Source organism: Patiria miniata, unplaced genomic scaffold (genome assembly GCF_015706575.1).
Source record: "Patiria miniata isolate m_02_andy unplaced genomic scaffold, ASM1570657v1 HiC_scaffold_14, whole genome shotgun sequence".
Classification (NCBI taxonomy): domain Eukaryota; kingdom Metazoa; phylum Echinodermata; class Asteroidea; order Valvatida; family Asterinidae; genus Patiria; species Patiria miniata.
The window spans coordinates 9,200,015-9,215,923 of NW_024037052.1; the positions used below are offsets into that span (position 1 = coordinate 9,200,015).

Sequence of the window (15,909 nt, forward strand, 5' to 3'; positions counted from 1 at the left end):
TCACCAATCATGAGTCACACATTTTCTGAATTTGATTATTTCCCAAACATGCATGGACTGACTCCATAGGGCATTCATCATCAATCATGAGTTACACATTTTCTGAATTTGATTATTTCCCAAACATGCATGGACTGACTCCATAGGGCATTCATCACCAATCATGGGTTACACATTTTCTGAATTTGATTGTTTTCCAAACATGCATGGACTGAATCCATAGAGCATTCAACACCAATCTTGAGTTACACATTTTCTGAATTTGATTATTTTCCAAACATTCATGGACTTACTCCTTAAGGCATTCATCACCAATCATGAGTTACACATTTTCTGAATTTGGTTATTTTCCAAATATGCATGGACTGACTCCATAGGACATTCATCACCAATCATGGGTTTCACATTTTCTGAATTTGATTATTTTCCAAAAATGCATGAACTGAGTCCGTAGGGTATCATCACCAATCATTAGGGTTACACATTTTCTGAATTTGATTATTTCTCAAACAAGAATAGACTGATTCCATGGGGCATTCATCACCAATCATGAGTTACACATTTTCTGAATTGGATTATTTCCCAAACATCCATGGACTGACTCCATAGGGCATTCATCACCAATCATGGGTTACACATTTTCTGAATTTGATTATTTCCCAAACATGCATGGACTGACTCCATAGGGCATTCATCACCAATCATGGGTTACACATTTTCTGAATTTGATTGTTTTCCAAACATGCATGGACTGAATCCATAGAGCATTCATCACCAATCACGAGTTACACATTTTCTGAATTTGATTATTTTCCAAACATTCATGGACTTACTCCTTAGGGCATTCATCACCAATCATGGGTTACACATTTTCTGAATTTGATTATTTCCCAAATATGCATGGACTGACTCCATAGGGCATTCATCACCAATCATGGGTTTCACATTTTCTGAATTTGATTATTTTCCAAAAATGCATGAACTGAGTCCATAGGGCATTCATCACCAATCATTAGGGTTACACATTTTCTGAATTTGATTATTTCTCAAACAAGAATAGACTGATTCCATAGGGCATTCATCACCAATCATGAGTTACACATTTTCTGAATTTGATTGTTTTCCAAACATGCATGGACTGAATCCATAGAGCATTCATCACCAATCATGGGTTACACATTTTCTGAATTTGATTGTTTTCCAAACATGCATGGACTGAATCCATAGAGCATTCATCACCAATCTTGAGTTACACATTTTCTGAATTTGATTATTTTCCACACATTCATGGACTTACTCCTTAAGGCATTCATCACCAATCATGAGTTACACATTTTCTAAATTTGATAATTTCCCAAACATGCATGGACTGACTCCATAGGGCATTCATCACAAATCATGGGTTACATATTTTCTGAATTGGATTATTTCCCAAACATCCATGGACTGACTCCATAGGGCATTCATCACCAATCATGGGTTACACATTTTCTGAATTTGATTATTTCCCAAACATGCATGGACTGACTCCATAGAGCATTCATCACCAATCATGAGTTACACATTTTCTGAATTTGATTGTTTTCCAAACATGCATGGACTGAATCCATAGAGCATTCATCACCAATCATGAGTTACACATTTTCTGAATTTGATTGTTTTCCAAACATGCATGGACTGAATCCATAGAGCATTCATCACCAATCATGGGTTACACATTTTCTGAATTTGATTGTTTTCCAAACATGCATGGACTGAATCCATAGAGCATTCATCACCAATCATGAGTTACACATTTTCTGAATTTGATTATTTTCCACACATTCATGGACTTACTCCTTAGGGCATTCATCACCAATCATGGGTTACACATTTTCTGAATTTGATTATTTCCTAAATATGCATGGACTGACTCCATAGGGCATTCATCACCAATCATGGGTTTCACATTTTCTGAATTTGATTATTTTCCAAAAATGCATGAACTGAGTCCATCGGGCATTCATCACCAATCATTAGGGTTACACATTTTCTGAATTTGATTATTTCTCAAACAAGAATAGACTGATTCCATAGGGCATTCATCACCAATCATGAGTCACACATTTTCTGAATTTGATTATTTCCCAAACATGCATGGACTGAATCCATAGAGCATTCATCACCAATCTTGAGTTACACATTTTCTGAATTTGATTATTTTCCACACATTCATGGACTTACTCCTTAAGGCATTCATCACCAATCATGAGTTACACATTTTCTAAATTTGATAATTTCCCAAACATGCATGGACTGACTCCATAGGGCATTCATCACAAATCATGGGTTACATATTTTCTGAATTGGATTATTTCCCAAACATCCATGGACTGACTCCATAGGGCATTCATCACCAATCATGGGTTACACATTTTCTGAATTTGATTATTTCCCAAACATGCATGGACTGACTCCATACGGCATTCATCACCAATCATGGGTGACACATCTTCTAAATTTGATTATTTCCCAAACATGCATGGACTGACTCCATAGAGCATTCATCACCAATCATGAGTTACACATTTTCTGAATTTGATTGTTTTCCAAACATGCATGGACTGAATCCATAGAGCATTCATCACCAATCATGGGTTACACATTTTCTGAATTTGATTGTTTTCCAAACATGCATGGACTGAATCCATAGAGCATTCATCACCAATCATGAGTTACACATTTTCTGAATTTGATTATTTTCCACACATTCATGGACTTACTCCTTAGGGCATTCATCACCAATCATGCGTTACACATTTTCTGAATTTGATTATTTCCTAAATATGCATGGACTGACTCCATAGGGCATTCATCACCAATCATGGGTTTCACATTTTCTGAATTTGATTATTTTCCAAAAATGCATGAACTGAGTCCATCGGGCATTCATCACCAATCATTAGGGTTACACATTTTCTGAATTTGATTATTTCTCAAACAAGAATAGACTGATTCCATAGGGCATTCATCACCAATCATGAGTCACACATTTTCTGAATTTGATTATTTCCCAAACATGCATGGACTGACTCCATAGGGCATTCATCACCAATCATGGGTGACACATTTTCTAAATTTGATTATTTCCCAAACATGCATGGACTGACTCCATAGAGCATTCATCACCAATCATGAGTTACACATTTTCTGAATTTGATTGTTTTCCAAACATGCATGGACTGAATCCATAGAGCATTCATCACCAATCATGGGTTACACATTTTCTGAATTTGATTGTTTTCCAAACATGCATGGACTGAATCCATAGAGCATTCATCATCAATCATGAGTTACACATTTTCTGAATTTGATTATTTTCCAAACATTCATGGACTTACTCCTTAGGGCATTCATCACCAATCATGGGTTACACATTTTCTGAATTTGATTATTTCCCAAATATGCATGTACTGACTCCCTAGGGCATTCATCACCAATCATTGGTTTCACATTTTCTGAATTTGATTATTTTCCAAAAATGCATGAACTGAGTCCATAGGGCATTCATCACCAATCATTAGGGTTACACATTTTCTGAATTTGATTATTTCTCAAACAAGAATAGACTGATTCCATAGGGCATTCATCACCAATCATGAGTTACACATTTTCTGAATTTGATTATTTCCCAAACATGCATGGACTGACTCCATAGGGCATTCATCACCAATCATTAGGGTTACACATTTTCTGAATTTGATTATTTCTCAAACAAGAATAGACTGATTCCATAGGGCATTCATCACCAATCATGAGTTACACATTTTCTGAATTTGATTATTTTTCAAACATGCATGGTCTGACTCCATAGGGCATTCATCACCAATCATGGGTTACACATTTTCTGAATTTGATTATTTCCCAAACATGCATAAACTGACTCCATAGGGCCTTCATCACCAATCATGGGTGACACATTTTCTAAATTTGATAATTTCCCAAACATGCATGGACTGACTCCATAGGGCATTCATCACAAATCATGGGTTACACATTTTCTGAATTTGATTATTTTCCAAACATGCATGGACTGACTCCATAGGGCATTCATCACCAATCATGGGTTACACATTTTCTGAATTTGAATATTTCCCAAACATGCATGGACTGACTCCATAGGGCATTCATCACCAATCATGGGTTACACATTTTCTGAATTTGATTATTTCCCAAACATGCATGGACTGACTCCATAGGGCATTCATCACCAATCATGGGTTACACATTTTCTGAATTTGATTGTTTTCCAAACATGCATGGACTGAATCCATAGAGCATTCAACACCAATCTTGAGTTACACATTTTCTGAATTTGATTATTTTCCAAACATTCATGGACTTACTCCTTAAGGCATTCATCACCAATCATGAGTTACACATTTTCTGAATTTGATTATTTTCCAAATATGCATGGACTGACTCCATAGGGCATTCATCACCAATCATGGGTTTCACATTTTCTGAATTTGATTATTTTCCAAAAATGCATGAACTGAGTCCGTAGGGTATCATCACCAATCATTAGGGTTACACATTTTCTGAATTTGATTATTTCTCAAACAAGAATAGACTGATTCCATGGGGCATTCATCACCAATCATGAGTTACACATTTTCTGAATTGGATTATTTCCCAAACATCCATGGACTGACTCCATAGGGCATTCATCACCAATCATGGGTTACACATTTTCTGAATTTGATTATTTCCCAAACATGCATGGACTGACTCCATAGGGCATTCATCACCAATCATGGGTTACACATTTTCTGAATTTGATTGTTTTCCAAACATGCATGGACTGAATCCATAGAGCATTCATCACCAATCACGAGTTACACATTTTCTGAATTTGATTATTTTCCAAACATTCATGGACTTACTCCTTAGGGCATTCATCACCAATCATGGGTTACACATTTTCTGAATTTGATTATTTCCCAAATATGCATGGACTGACTCCATAGGGCATTCATCACCAATCATGGGTTTCACATTTTCTGAATTTGATTATTTTCCAAAAATGCATGAACTGAGTCCATAGGGCATTCATCACCAATCATTAGGGTTACACATTTTCTGAATTTGATTATTTCTCAAACAAGAATAGACTGATTCCATAGGGCATTCATCACCAATCATGAGTTACACATTTTCTGAATTTGATTGTTTTCCAAACATGCATGGACTGAATCCATAGAGCATTCATCACCAATCATGGGTTACACATTTTCTGAATTTGATTGTTTTCCAAACATGCATGGACTGAATCCATAGAGCATTCATCACCAATCTTGAGTTACACATTTTCTGAATTTGATTATTTTCCACACATTCATGGACTTACTCCTTAAGGCATTCATCACCAATCATGAGTTACACATTTTCTAAATTTGATAATTTCCCAAACATGCATGGACTGACTCCATAGGGCATTCATCACAAATCATGGGTTACATATTTTCTGAATTGGATTATTTCCCAAACATCCATGGACTGACTCCATAGGGCATTCATCACCAATCATGGGTTACACATTTTCTGAATTTGATTATTTCCCAAACATGCATGGACTGACTCCATAGGGCATTCATCACCAATCATGGGTGACACATCTTCTAAATTTGATTATTTCCCAAACATGCATGGACTGACTCCATAGAGCATTCATCACCAATCATGAGTTACACATTTTCTGAATTTGATTGTTTTCCAAACATGCATGGACTGAATCCATAGAGCATTCATCACCAATCATGGGTTACACATTTTCTGAATTTGATTGTTTTCCAAACATGCATGGACTGAATCCATAGAGCATTCATCACCAATCATGAGTTACACATTTTCTGAATTTGATTATTTTCCACACATTCATGGACTTACTCCTTAGGGCATTCATCACCAATCATGGGTTACACATTTTCTGAATTTGATTATTTCCTAAATATGCATGGACTGACTCCATAGGGCATTCATCACCAATCATGGGTTTCACATTTTCTGAATTTGATTATTTTCCAAAAATGCATGAACTGAGTCCATAGGGCATTCATCACCAATCATTAGGGTTACACATTTTCTGAATTTGATTATTTCTCAAACAAGAATAGACTGATTCCATAGGGCATTCATCACCAATCATGAGTCACACATTTTCTGAATTTGATTATTTCCCAAACATGCATGGACTGACTCCATAGGGCATTCATCACCAATCATGGGTGACACATTTTCTAAATTTGATTATTTCCCAAACATGCATGGACTGACTCCATAGAGCATTCATCACCAATCATGAGTTACACATTTTCTGAATTTGATTGTTTTCCAAACATGCATGGACTGAATCCATAGAGCATTCATCACCAATCATGGGTTACACATTTTCTGAATTTGATTGTTTTCCAAACATGCATGGACTGAATCCATAGAGCATTCATCATCAATCATGAGTTACACATTTTCTGAATTTGATTATTTTCCAAACATTCATGGACTTACTCCTTAGGGCATTCATCACCAATCATGGGTTACACATTTTCTGAATTTGATTATTTCCCAAATATGCATGTACTGACTCCCTAGGGCATTCATCACCAATCATTGGTTTCACATTTTCTGAATTTGATTATTTTCCAAAAATGCATGAACTGAGTCCATAGGGCATTCATCACCAATCATTAGGGTTACACATTTTCTGAATTTGATTATTTCTCAAACAAGAATAGACTGATTCCATAGGGCATTCATCACCAATCATGAGTTACACATTTTCTGAATTTGATTATTTCCCAAACATGCATGGACTGACTCCATAGGGCATTCATCACCAATCATTAGGGTTACACATTTTCTGAATTTGATTATTTCTCAAACAAGAATAGACTGATTCCATAGGGCATTCATCACCAATCATGAGTTACACATTTTCTGAATTTGATTATTTTTCAAACATGCATGGTCTGACTCCATAGGGCATTCATCACCAATCATGGGTTACACATTTTCTGAACTTGATTATTTCCCAAACATGCATAAACTGACTCCATAGGGCCTTCATCACCAATCATGGGTGACACATTTTCTAAATTTGATAATTTCCCAAACATGCATGGACTGACTCCATAGGGCATTCATCACAAATCATGGGTTACACATTTTCTGAATTTGATTATTTTCCAAACATGCATGGACTGACTCCATAGGGCATTCATCACCAATCATGGGTTACACATTTTCTGAATTTGAATATTTCCCAAACATGCATGGACTGACTCCATAGGGCATTCATCACCAATCATGGGTTACACATTTTCTGAATTTGATTATTTCCCAAACATGCATGGACTGACTCCATAGGGCATTCATCACCAATCATGGGTTACACATTTTCTGAATTTGATTGTTTTCCAAACATGCATGGACTGAATCCATAGAGCATTCAACACCAATCTTGAGTTACACATTTTCTGAATTTGATTATTTTCCACACATTCATGGACTTACTCCTTAAGGCATTCATCACCAATCATGAGTTACACATTTTCTGAATTTGATTATTTTCCAAATATGCATGGACTGACTCCATAGGGCATTCATCACCAATCATGGGTTTCACATTTTCTGAATTTGATTATTTTCCAAAAATGCATGAACTGAGTCCGTAGGGTATCATCACCAATCATTAGGGTTACACATTTTCTGAATTTGATTATTTCTCAAACAAGAATAGACTGATTCCATGGGGCATTCATCACCAATCATGAGTTACACATTTTCTGAATTGGATTATTTCCCAAACATCCATGGACTGACTCCATAGGGCATTCATCACCAATCATGGGTTACACATTTTCTGAATTTGATTATTTCCCAAACATGCATGGACTGACTCCATAGGGCATTCATCACCAATCATGGGTTACACATTTTCTGAATTTGATTGTTTTCCAAACATGCATGGACTGAATCCATAGAGCATTCATCACCAATCACGAGTTACACATTTTCTGAATTTGATTATTTTCCAAACATTCATGGACTTACTCCTTAGGGCATTCATCACCAATCATGGGTTACACATTTTCTGAATTTGATTATTTCCCAAATATGCATGGACTGACTCCATAGGGCATTCATCACCAATCATGGGTTTCACATTTTCTGAATTTGATTATTTTCCAAAAATGCATGAACTGAGTCCATAGGGCATTCATCACCAATCATGGGTTACACATTTTCTGAATTTGATTGTTTTCCAAACATGCATGGACTGAATCCATAGAGCATTCATCATCAATCATGAGTTACACATTTTCTGAATTGGATTATTTTCCAAACATTCATGGACTTACTCCTTAGGGCATTCATCACCAATCATGGGTTACACATTTTCTGAATTTGATTATTTCCTAAATATGCATGGACTGACTCCATAGGGCATTCATCACCAATCATGGGTTTCACATTTTCTGAATTTGATTATTTTCCAAAAATGCATGAACTGAGTCCATCGGGCATTCATCACCAATCATTAGGGTTACACATTTTCTGAATTTGATTATTTTCCAAAAATGCATGAACTGATTCCATGGGGCATTCATCACCAATCATGGGTTACACATTTTCTGAATTTGATTATTTCCCAAATATGCATGGACTGACTCCATAGGGCATTCATCACCAATCATGGGTTTAACATTTTCTGAATTTGATTATTTTCCAAAAATGCATGAACTTAGTCCATAGGGCATTCATCACCAATCATTAGGGTTACACATTTTCTGAATTTGATTATTTCTCAAACAAGAATAGACTGATTCCATAGGGCATTCATCACCAATCATGAGTTACACGTTTTCTGAATTTGATTTTTTCCCAAACATGCATGGTCTGACTCCATAGGGCATTGATCACCAATCATGGGTTACACATTTTCTGAATTTGATTATTTCCCAAACATGCATAAACTGACTCCATAGGGCCTTCATCACCAATCATGGGTGACACATTTTCTAAATTTGATAATTTCCCAAACATGCATGGACTGACTCCATAGGGCATTCATCACAAATCATGGGTTACACATTTTCTGAATTTGATTATTTTCCAAACATGCATGGACTGACTCCATAGGGCATTCATCACCAATCATGGGTTACACATTTTCTGAATTTGATTATTTCCCAAACATGCATGGACTGACTCCATAGGGCATTCATCACCAATCATGGGTTACACATTTTCTGAATTTGATTATTTCCCAAACATGCATGGACTGACTCCATAGGGCATTCATCACCAATCATGGGTTACACATTTTCTGAATTTGATTGTTTTCCAAACATGCATGGACTGAATCCATAGAGCATTCATCACCAATCATGAGTTACACATTTTCTGAATTGGATTATTTTCCAAACATTCATGGACTTACTCCTTAGGGCATTCATCACCAATCATGGGTTACACATTTTCTGAATTTGATTATTTTCCAAACATGCATGGACTGACTCCATAGCGCATTCATCACCAATCATGAGTTACACATTTTCTGAATTTGATTATTTTCCAAACATGCATGGACTGACTCCATAGGGCATTCATCACCAATCATGGGTTACACATTTTCTGGAATTGATTATTTTCCCAAAATGCATGAACTGAGTCCATAGGGCATTCATTACCAATCATTGGGGTTACACATTTTCTGAATTTGATTATTTCTCAAACAAGAATAGACTGATTCCATAGGGCATTCATCACCAATCATGGGTTACACATTTTCTGAATTTGATTATTTCCAAAACATGCATAAACTGACTCCATAGGGCCTTCATCACCAATCATGGGTGACACATTTTCTGAATTTGATTATTTTCCAAACATGCATGGACTGACTCCATAGGGCATTCATCACCAATCATGGGTTACACATTTTCTGAATTTGATTATTTCCAAAACATGCATAAACTGACTCCATAGGGCCTTCATCACCAATCATGGGTGACACATTTTCTGAATTTGATTATTTCCCAAATATGCATGTACTGACTCCCTAGGGCATTCATCACCAATCATGGGTTTCACATTTTCTGAATTTGATTATTTTCCAAAAATGCATGAACTCAGTCCATTGGGCATTCATCACCAATCATTAGGGTTACACATTTTGTGAATTTGATTATTTTCCAAAAATGCATGAACTGAGTCCATAGGGCATTCATCACCAATCATTAGGGTTACACATTTTCTGAATTTGATTATTTCTCAAACAAGAATAGACTGATTCCATAGGGCATTCATCACCAATCATGAGTTACACATTTTCTGAATTTGATTATTTCCCAAACATGCATGGACTGACTCCATAGGGCATTCATCACCAATCATTAGGGTTACACATTTTCTGAATTTGATTATTTCTCAAACAAGAATAGACTGATTCCATAGGGCATTCATCACCAATCATGAGTTACACATTTTCTGAATTTGATTATTTTTCAAACATGCATGGTCTGACTCCATAGGGCATTCATCACCAATCATGGGTTACACATTTTCTGAATTTGATTATTTCCCAAACATGCATAAACTGACTCCATAGGGCCTTCATCACCAATTATGGGTGACACATTTTCTAAATTTGATAATTTCCCAAACATGCATGGACTGACTCCATAGGGCATTCATCACAAATCATGGGTTACACATTTTCTGAATTTGATTATTTTCCAAACATGCATGGACTGACTCCATAGGGCATTCATCACCAATCATGGGTTACACATTTTCTGAATTTGATTATTTCCCAAATATGCATGGACTGACTCCATAGGGCATTCATCACCAATCATGGGTTTCACATTTTCTGAATTTGATTATTTTCCAAAAATGCATGAACTGAGTCCATAGGGCATTCATCACTAATCATTAGGGTTACACATTTTCTGAATTTGATTATTTCTCAAACAAGAATAGACTGATTCCATAGGGCATTCATCACCAATCATGAGTTACACGTTTTCTGAATTTGATTATTTCCCAAACATGCATGGACTGACTCCATAGGACATTCATCACCAATCATTAGGGTTACACATTTTTTGAATTTGATTATTTCTCAAAAAAGAATAGACTGATTCCATAGGGCATTCATCACCAATCATGAGTTACACATTTTCTGAATTTGATTATTTTTCAAACATGCATGGTCTGACTCCATAGGGCATTCATCACCAATCATGAGTTACACATTTTCTGAATTGGATTATTTCCCAAACATCCATGGACTGACTCTATAGGGCATTCATCACCAATCATGGGTGACACATTTTCTGAATTTGATTATTTCCCAAACATGCATAAACTGACTCCATAGGGCCTTCATCACCAATCATGGGTGACACATTTTCTGAATTTGATTATTTTCCAAACATGCATGGACTGACTCCATAGGGCATTCATCACCAATCATGGGTTACACATTTTCTGAATTTGATTATTTCCCAAACATGCATGGACTGACTCCATAGGGCATTCATCACCAATCATGGGTTACACATTTTCTGAATTTGATTATTTTCCAAAAATTCACGGACTTACTCCTTAGGGCATTCATCACCAATCATGAGTTACACATTTTCTGAATTTGATAATTTTCCAAAAATGCATGAACTGAGTCCATAGGGTATTCATCACCAATCATTAGGGTTACACATTTTCTGAATTTAATTATTTCTGAAACAAGAATAGACTGATTCCATAGGGCATTCATCACCAATCATGAGTTACACAATTTCTGAATTTGATTATTTCCCAAACATGCATGGACTGACTCCATAGGGCATTCATCACCAATCATGGGTTACACATTTTCTGAATTTGATTGTTTTCCAAACATGCATGGACTGAATCAATAGAGCATTCATCACCAATCATGAGTTACACATTTTCTGAATTTGATTATTTTCCAAACATGCATGGACTGACTCCATAGGGCATTCATCACCAATCATGGGTTACACATTTTTTGAATTTGATTATTTTCCGAACATGCATGGACTTACTCCATAGGGCATTCATCACCAATCAATGGCCTTTTTCTGACTAGAAAAGAATGCAGGGGAAAGCATAAAAACATTTACTTACCACATCTTCTTTCCATCGTGAATAAAATCATACATGAAAGAGCCATGTTCCGCTGAATATTGACTGTTCGTGCGACGGCAGTTGCATTATCAATCAATTCTCCTACATACCGGAGCAGACAGTCACCCTTATGGAAGCTGGTCGTAGCAATGACACCTCTTCCTGTTAAACGAAGCCATAATTCATGTACTCATTCACAAAGTTTTGTTTCAAAATTAGAACAGAACCATTGGTTAGAGCATTCATGTAATACTTCACTGGTTTCAAATACAGACCCCTCCCTGGGCCAGGCAATGAACACAGGTACGGTCATTTTGAGCATATACACTACATGCTCTTTGCAGGGAAAATGTTTTACGCTGTTAATCACTCCCTTTAATTTGAACTTTTCCTGATAACCAGTCACTAACTTAACAAATAACATTTATCTTATCAATATTGTCAAGTAGCATTTAATTTAACAAATAGCATTTACTCTCTACACTCTTTGATTAAAAAATTGCAGATACTATGACACCTTAAAAAGATTAATTTTATCTCCAATAATTTATAAAGATCTGTAAAATAACCTGTACAAAAGTGTTAATATTCTTACTCCTTAAAGGACAACACATGACCTCTAAAATCAATTCTGTGCAAATTCTGTGCAAAGCTGGGGCTTTAGTCATTAAGTACTTGAGCCAGTTTTCATGCATCACGTACCTTTCTCTTTGTTGATCAGCACTGATTTCAACCCTTCCCTGTCTTTCAACAAAAACTGTTGTGCATCTTCTTCTGGTGTCTAAAATAAAGTAAACAAAAATATTATATAATTTTTAATATTAAAAACATTATTTTGCGATCAAATGAGCAATGTTTTTTTTTCTGTAGGGTGTGAGTTTTTTGTTTTTTACATTATTATTATTGTAACAAGCAATGCCCTCCATAGCGGTTGTCTTGTTTATTTGTTTAATGCGACACCATTTTAAATGGTGGGTAGTGCCAGGTGCGGATTCAGAGGAGGGAGAGGGGGTTCAAAAAAATATACTGCTGACACTAAATAAATATTATATACCGTATATCCAATTTTTACCTACCAATTTCTAAATGTATGACACAATTATTGTAATCAAACAGCAAAATGACATTCTGCAGGGGTAATTCGTGGGAGACTGGCTAGAATGTCGTCTCCATAGAGCTATAATAAATTACTAGAGTGCTAACTCCTCATTCTGCGCGGATAGACGCTTTGAAGCCATCCTGGGCGCAGACATTTTGAGTTCATGTGCGTGTTTGTAGAACATAATGAAATTAGATGGATTGAATTTTTAAAGTGAACACTACATGCAAGTGCATGCGCAAGTTTAAAATAGCGCGGGGGACTCAAATTGCGCTCGACAAATATACCGGTGCTCAATTTAAAATATATTGTAATGTGAAAGTATACTTGTGAACAAGTTGAACATTAGACGCAATTAGAATCCTTGGAAAATGCAACCCAAGGGTCATTTAACTGTAACTGAGAATTTATAAATTTACAATTATAACTTGAGACTTAAAAAAAGAAGAAAATATGTCTGTGGTAGAAATTGACTGACATACATATATGTTGCAATAAAACAAAACAGAAAAACTGTATTTTTTCCATGTAGGGTAAGAGGGGGTATACTCGTGTTTTGAACTTTTTTTTCTTTATCGATGAAAATCCCGCCCGCAAGGTTCACAAATTGCGATCACCTTTGCGCAACTAACGTGCGCACGCAAATTAAAATGGCGCAGTGTAATTTGTGTGCTTCGGGAGTCCCTCGCGCAAGTTTAAACTTGCATGCGCAAGTTTAAACTTGCGCGGGGGACTCAAATTGTGCTCGACAAATATACCCGTTCTCAATTTAAAATATATTGTAATAGGAAAGTATACTTGTGAACACGTTGAACATTGGACGCAATTAGAATCCTTGGAAAATGTAACCCAAGGGTCATTTAACTGTAACTGAGAATTTATAAATTTACAATTATAACTTGAGACTTAAAAAAAAAGAGAAAATATGTCTGTGGTAGAAATTGACTGACATACATATATATGTTGTAATAAAACAAAACAGAAAACTGTATTTTTTTACCTTTGTGCATTCTCTGGTTCTTTTGGATCGTCTGATAGGGGCCTATTAGAAATTATAATAAAGAGAAAAAAATTATATCACAAAAAAGTCCAACAATAATTCATTTCTATTTTAAGTGGGGTTGTGCCGCAGCCGGGGTCATGGCTCAGCCGGATGCGGGGAAATTAATTGTAAAGAAAAATGCATTAATTACAAATACATAGTACATGTACGTGTACAAAACAATTTAGTTTATACAGATTTGCACAAAACTTGTATTATTGAATGAAGTAATTGTATTATGTTGATTTATTTTACAAAATACAATTAGACAGATTAAAAGTAAAATACAGACAACTCGCCTTATATTGGGTACCGGTAGCTTCTTTTCGTTTTGGCATATTTCAATCTACATGTATCTGAAAAAAAAACAATTATAATAAGCCAACAAGGTTTGTACAAGATATCCGCAGTACATGTATCAATTATGCCCAAGGTCCAAAGATGCACTACATTTTATTTATTTATTTTTACACAGGTTAAATGATCTACACTTACCTGTTTTGTACTTTGTAGGAACAATCTTTGTTATTAGGTAGACCTAACAAATAGAGTCGTACACATATTGTGTACTTCTCAAAATAAACAATGGGAGTATTATTGAACAGTTTTTTACCCACACCGTATTTTAAGCATGTTCACACTAGGGAATATAGGCCTATAAATGAGGATTCTGTACGTCATTAAATGTTTGTATTAAAGTACGTTTAGGTAGGCCTACTGCAACCTTCTACACAATTCAAGGTTGTAATTGAATATAATGTATGATGCTTCACCCTGATCCATGCAGGTTTATCTTGGCTAACAGTTATGAGACCAAGTAAATAAATCATGTTTAGCATCCTGCTTTTTGAAAAAAATGAACGCGGAGGACCTTTTTTTTTTTTCCCCCTTCCAAAATGGCCGACCAACCGGGCTATTTTTCAAGATGGGTTCCACTTTTTTTTTTTTTAAATGGCCACCACTTGGACTCAGTCCTGACATTACCGGCTTTGAATGGGCTAGATGCAACAGATAAAGAGGCCAGAATGATGTCACTGTTTAAAATTTATAATTTGGGGGGTTTTTTTAAGAAAAAAAGAAAAGAAAAAAAAGGACGAGGCCTCCAAAAGGGAAGTGGGCGGGGACGCTAAACATGTTTTTTTTTATTTGGACTAACCATACTTCATGTCAGTATGGCCAACTTTGGATTTTATTTACGTGTAAAACCAAAAAAAGAAAAAAGTTTACGCCACTTTCACTGCAGTAGGCCTACACAATGAAATACCCAGGGAGAGTGCAAGTTTTTTTCACTCATTAAGATTTAAAATTATTATGCTTTACCGACATAGTTTACTTTCCAATCTGCATACATCTTTGTAGAAATAAACAAAGGTGGGCCTATTCTGAAGTTCTCAATTTTCATATAATTTTAAGGCCAGAATCTGCAGATTCTGCTGTTTATCTCAGGTTTATCATTCATGCCTAATGCCAAGGTCAACATGGTCAAGGAATCAAGGAGCCAAATTGGCTAACTAACTTTAGGTTAAGGCCTATAAGTAACACACCCCTTCTTCCCTGTTGTACAATGTAGGTT

The 15,909-nt window shown here is 35.8% G+C and overlaps 1 long non-coding RNA gene across 1 annotated transcript; it reads right to left on the minus strand.

Annotated features, from left to right (window-relative positions):
- Positions 1–12,203: 12,203 nt before the first annotated feature.
- On the minus strand, positions 12,204–14,334 carry LOC119721767. Its single transcript, XR_005270300.1, has 3 exons — positions 14,295–14,334; positions 12,898–12,976; positions 12,204–12,357 (listed from the first exon to the last, which is right to left on the minus strand). It is a non-coding gene; the product is annotated as an uncharacterized LOC119721767 (long non-coding RNA).
- Between the last annotated feature and the right edge of the window lie 1,575 nt (positions 14,335–15,909).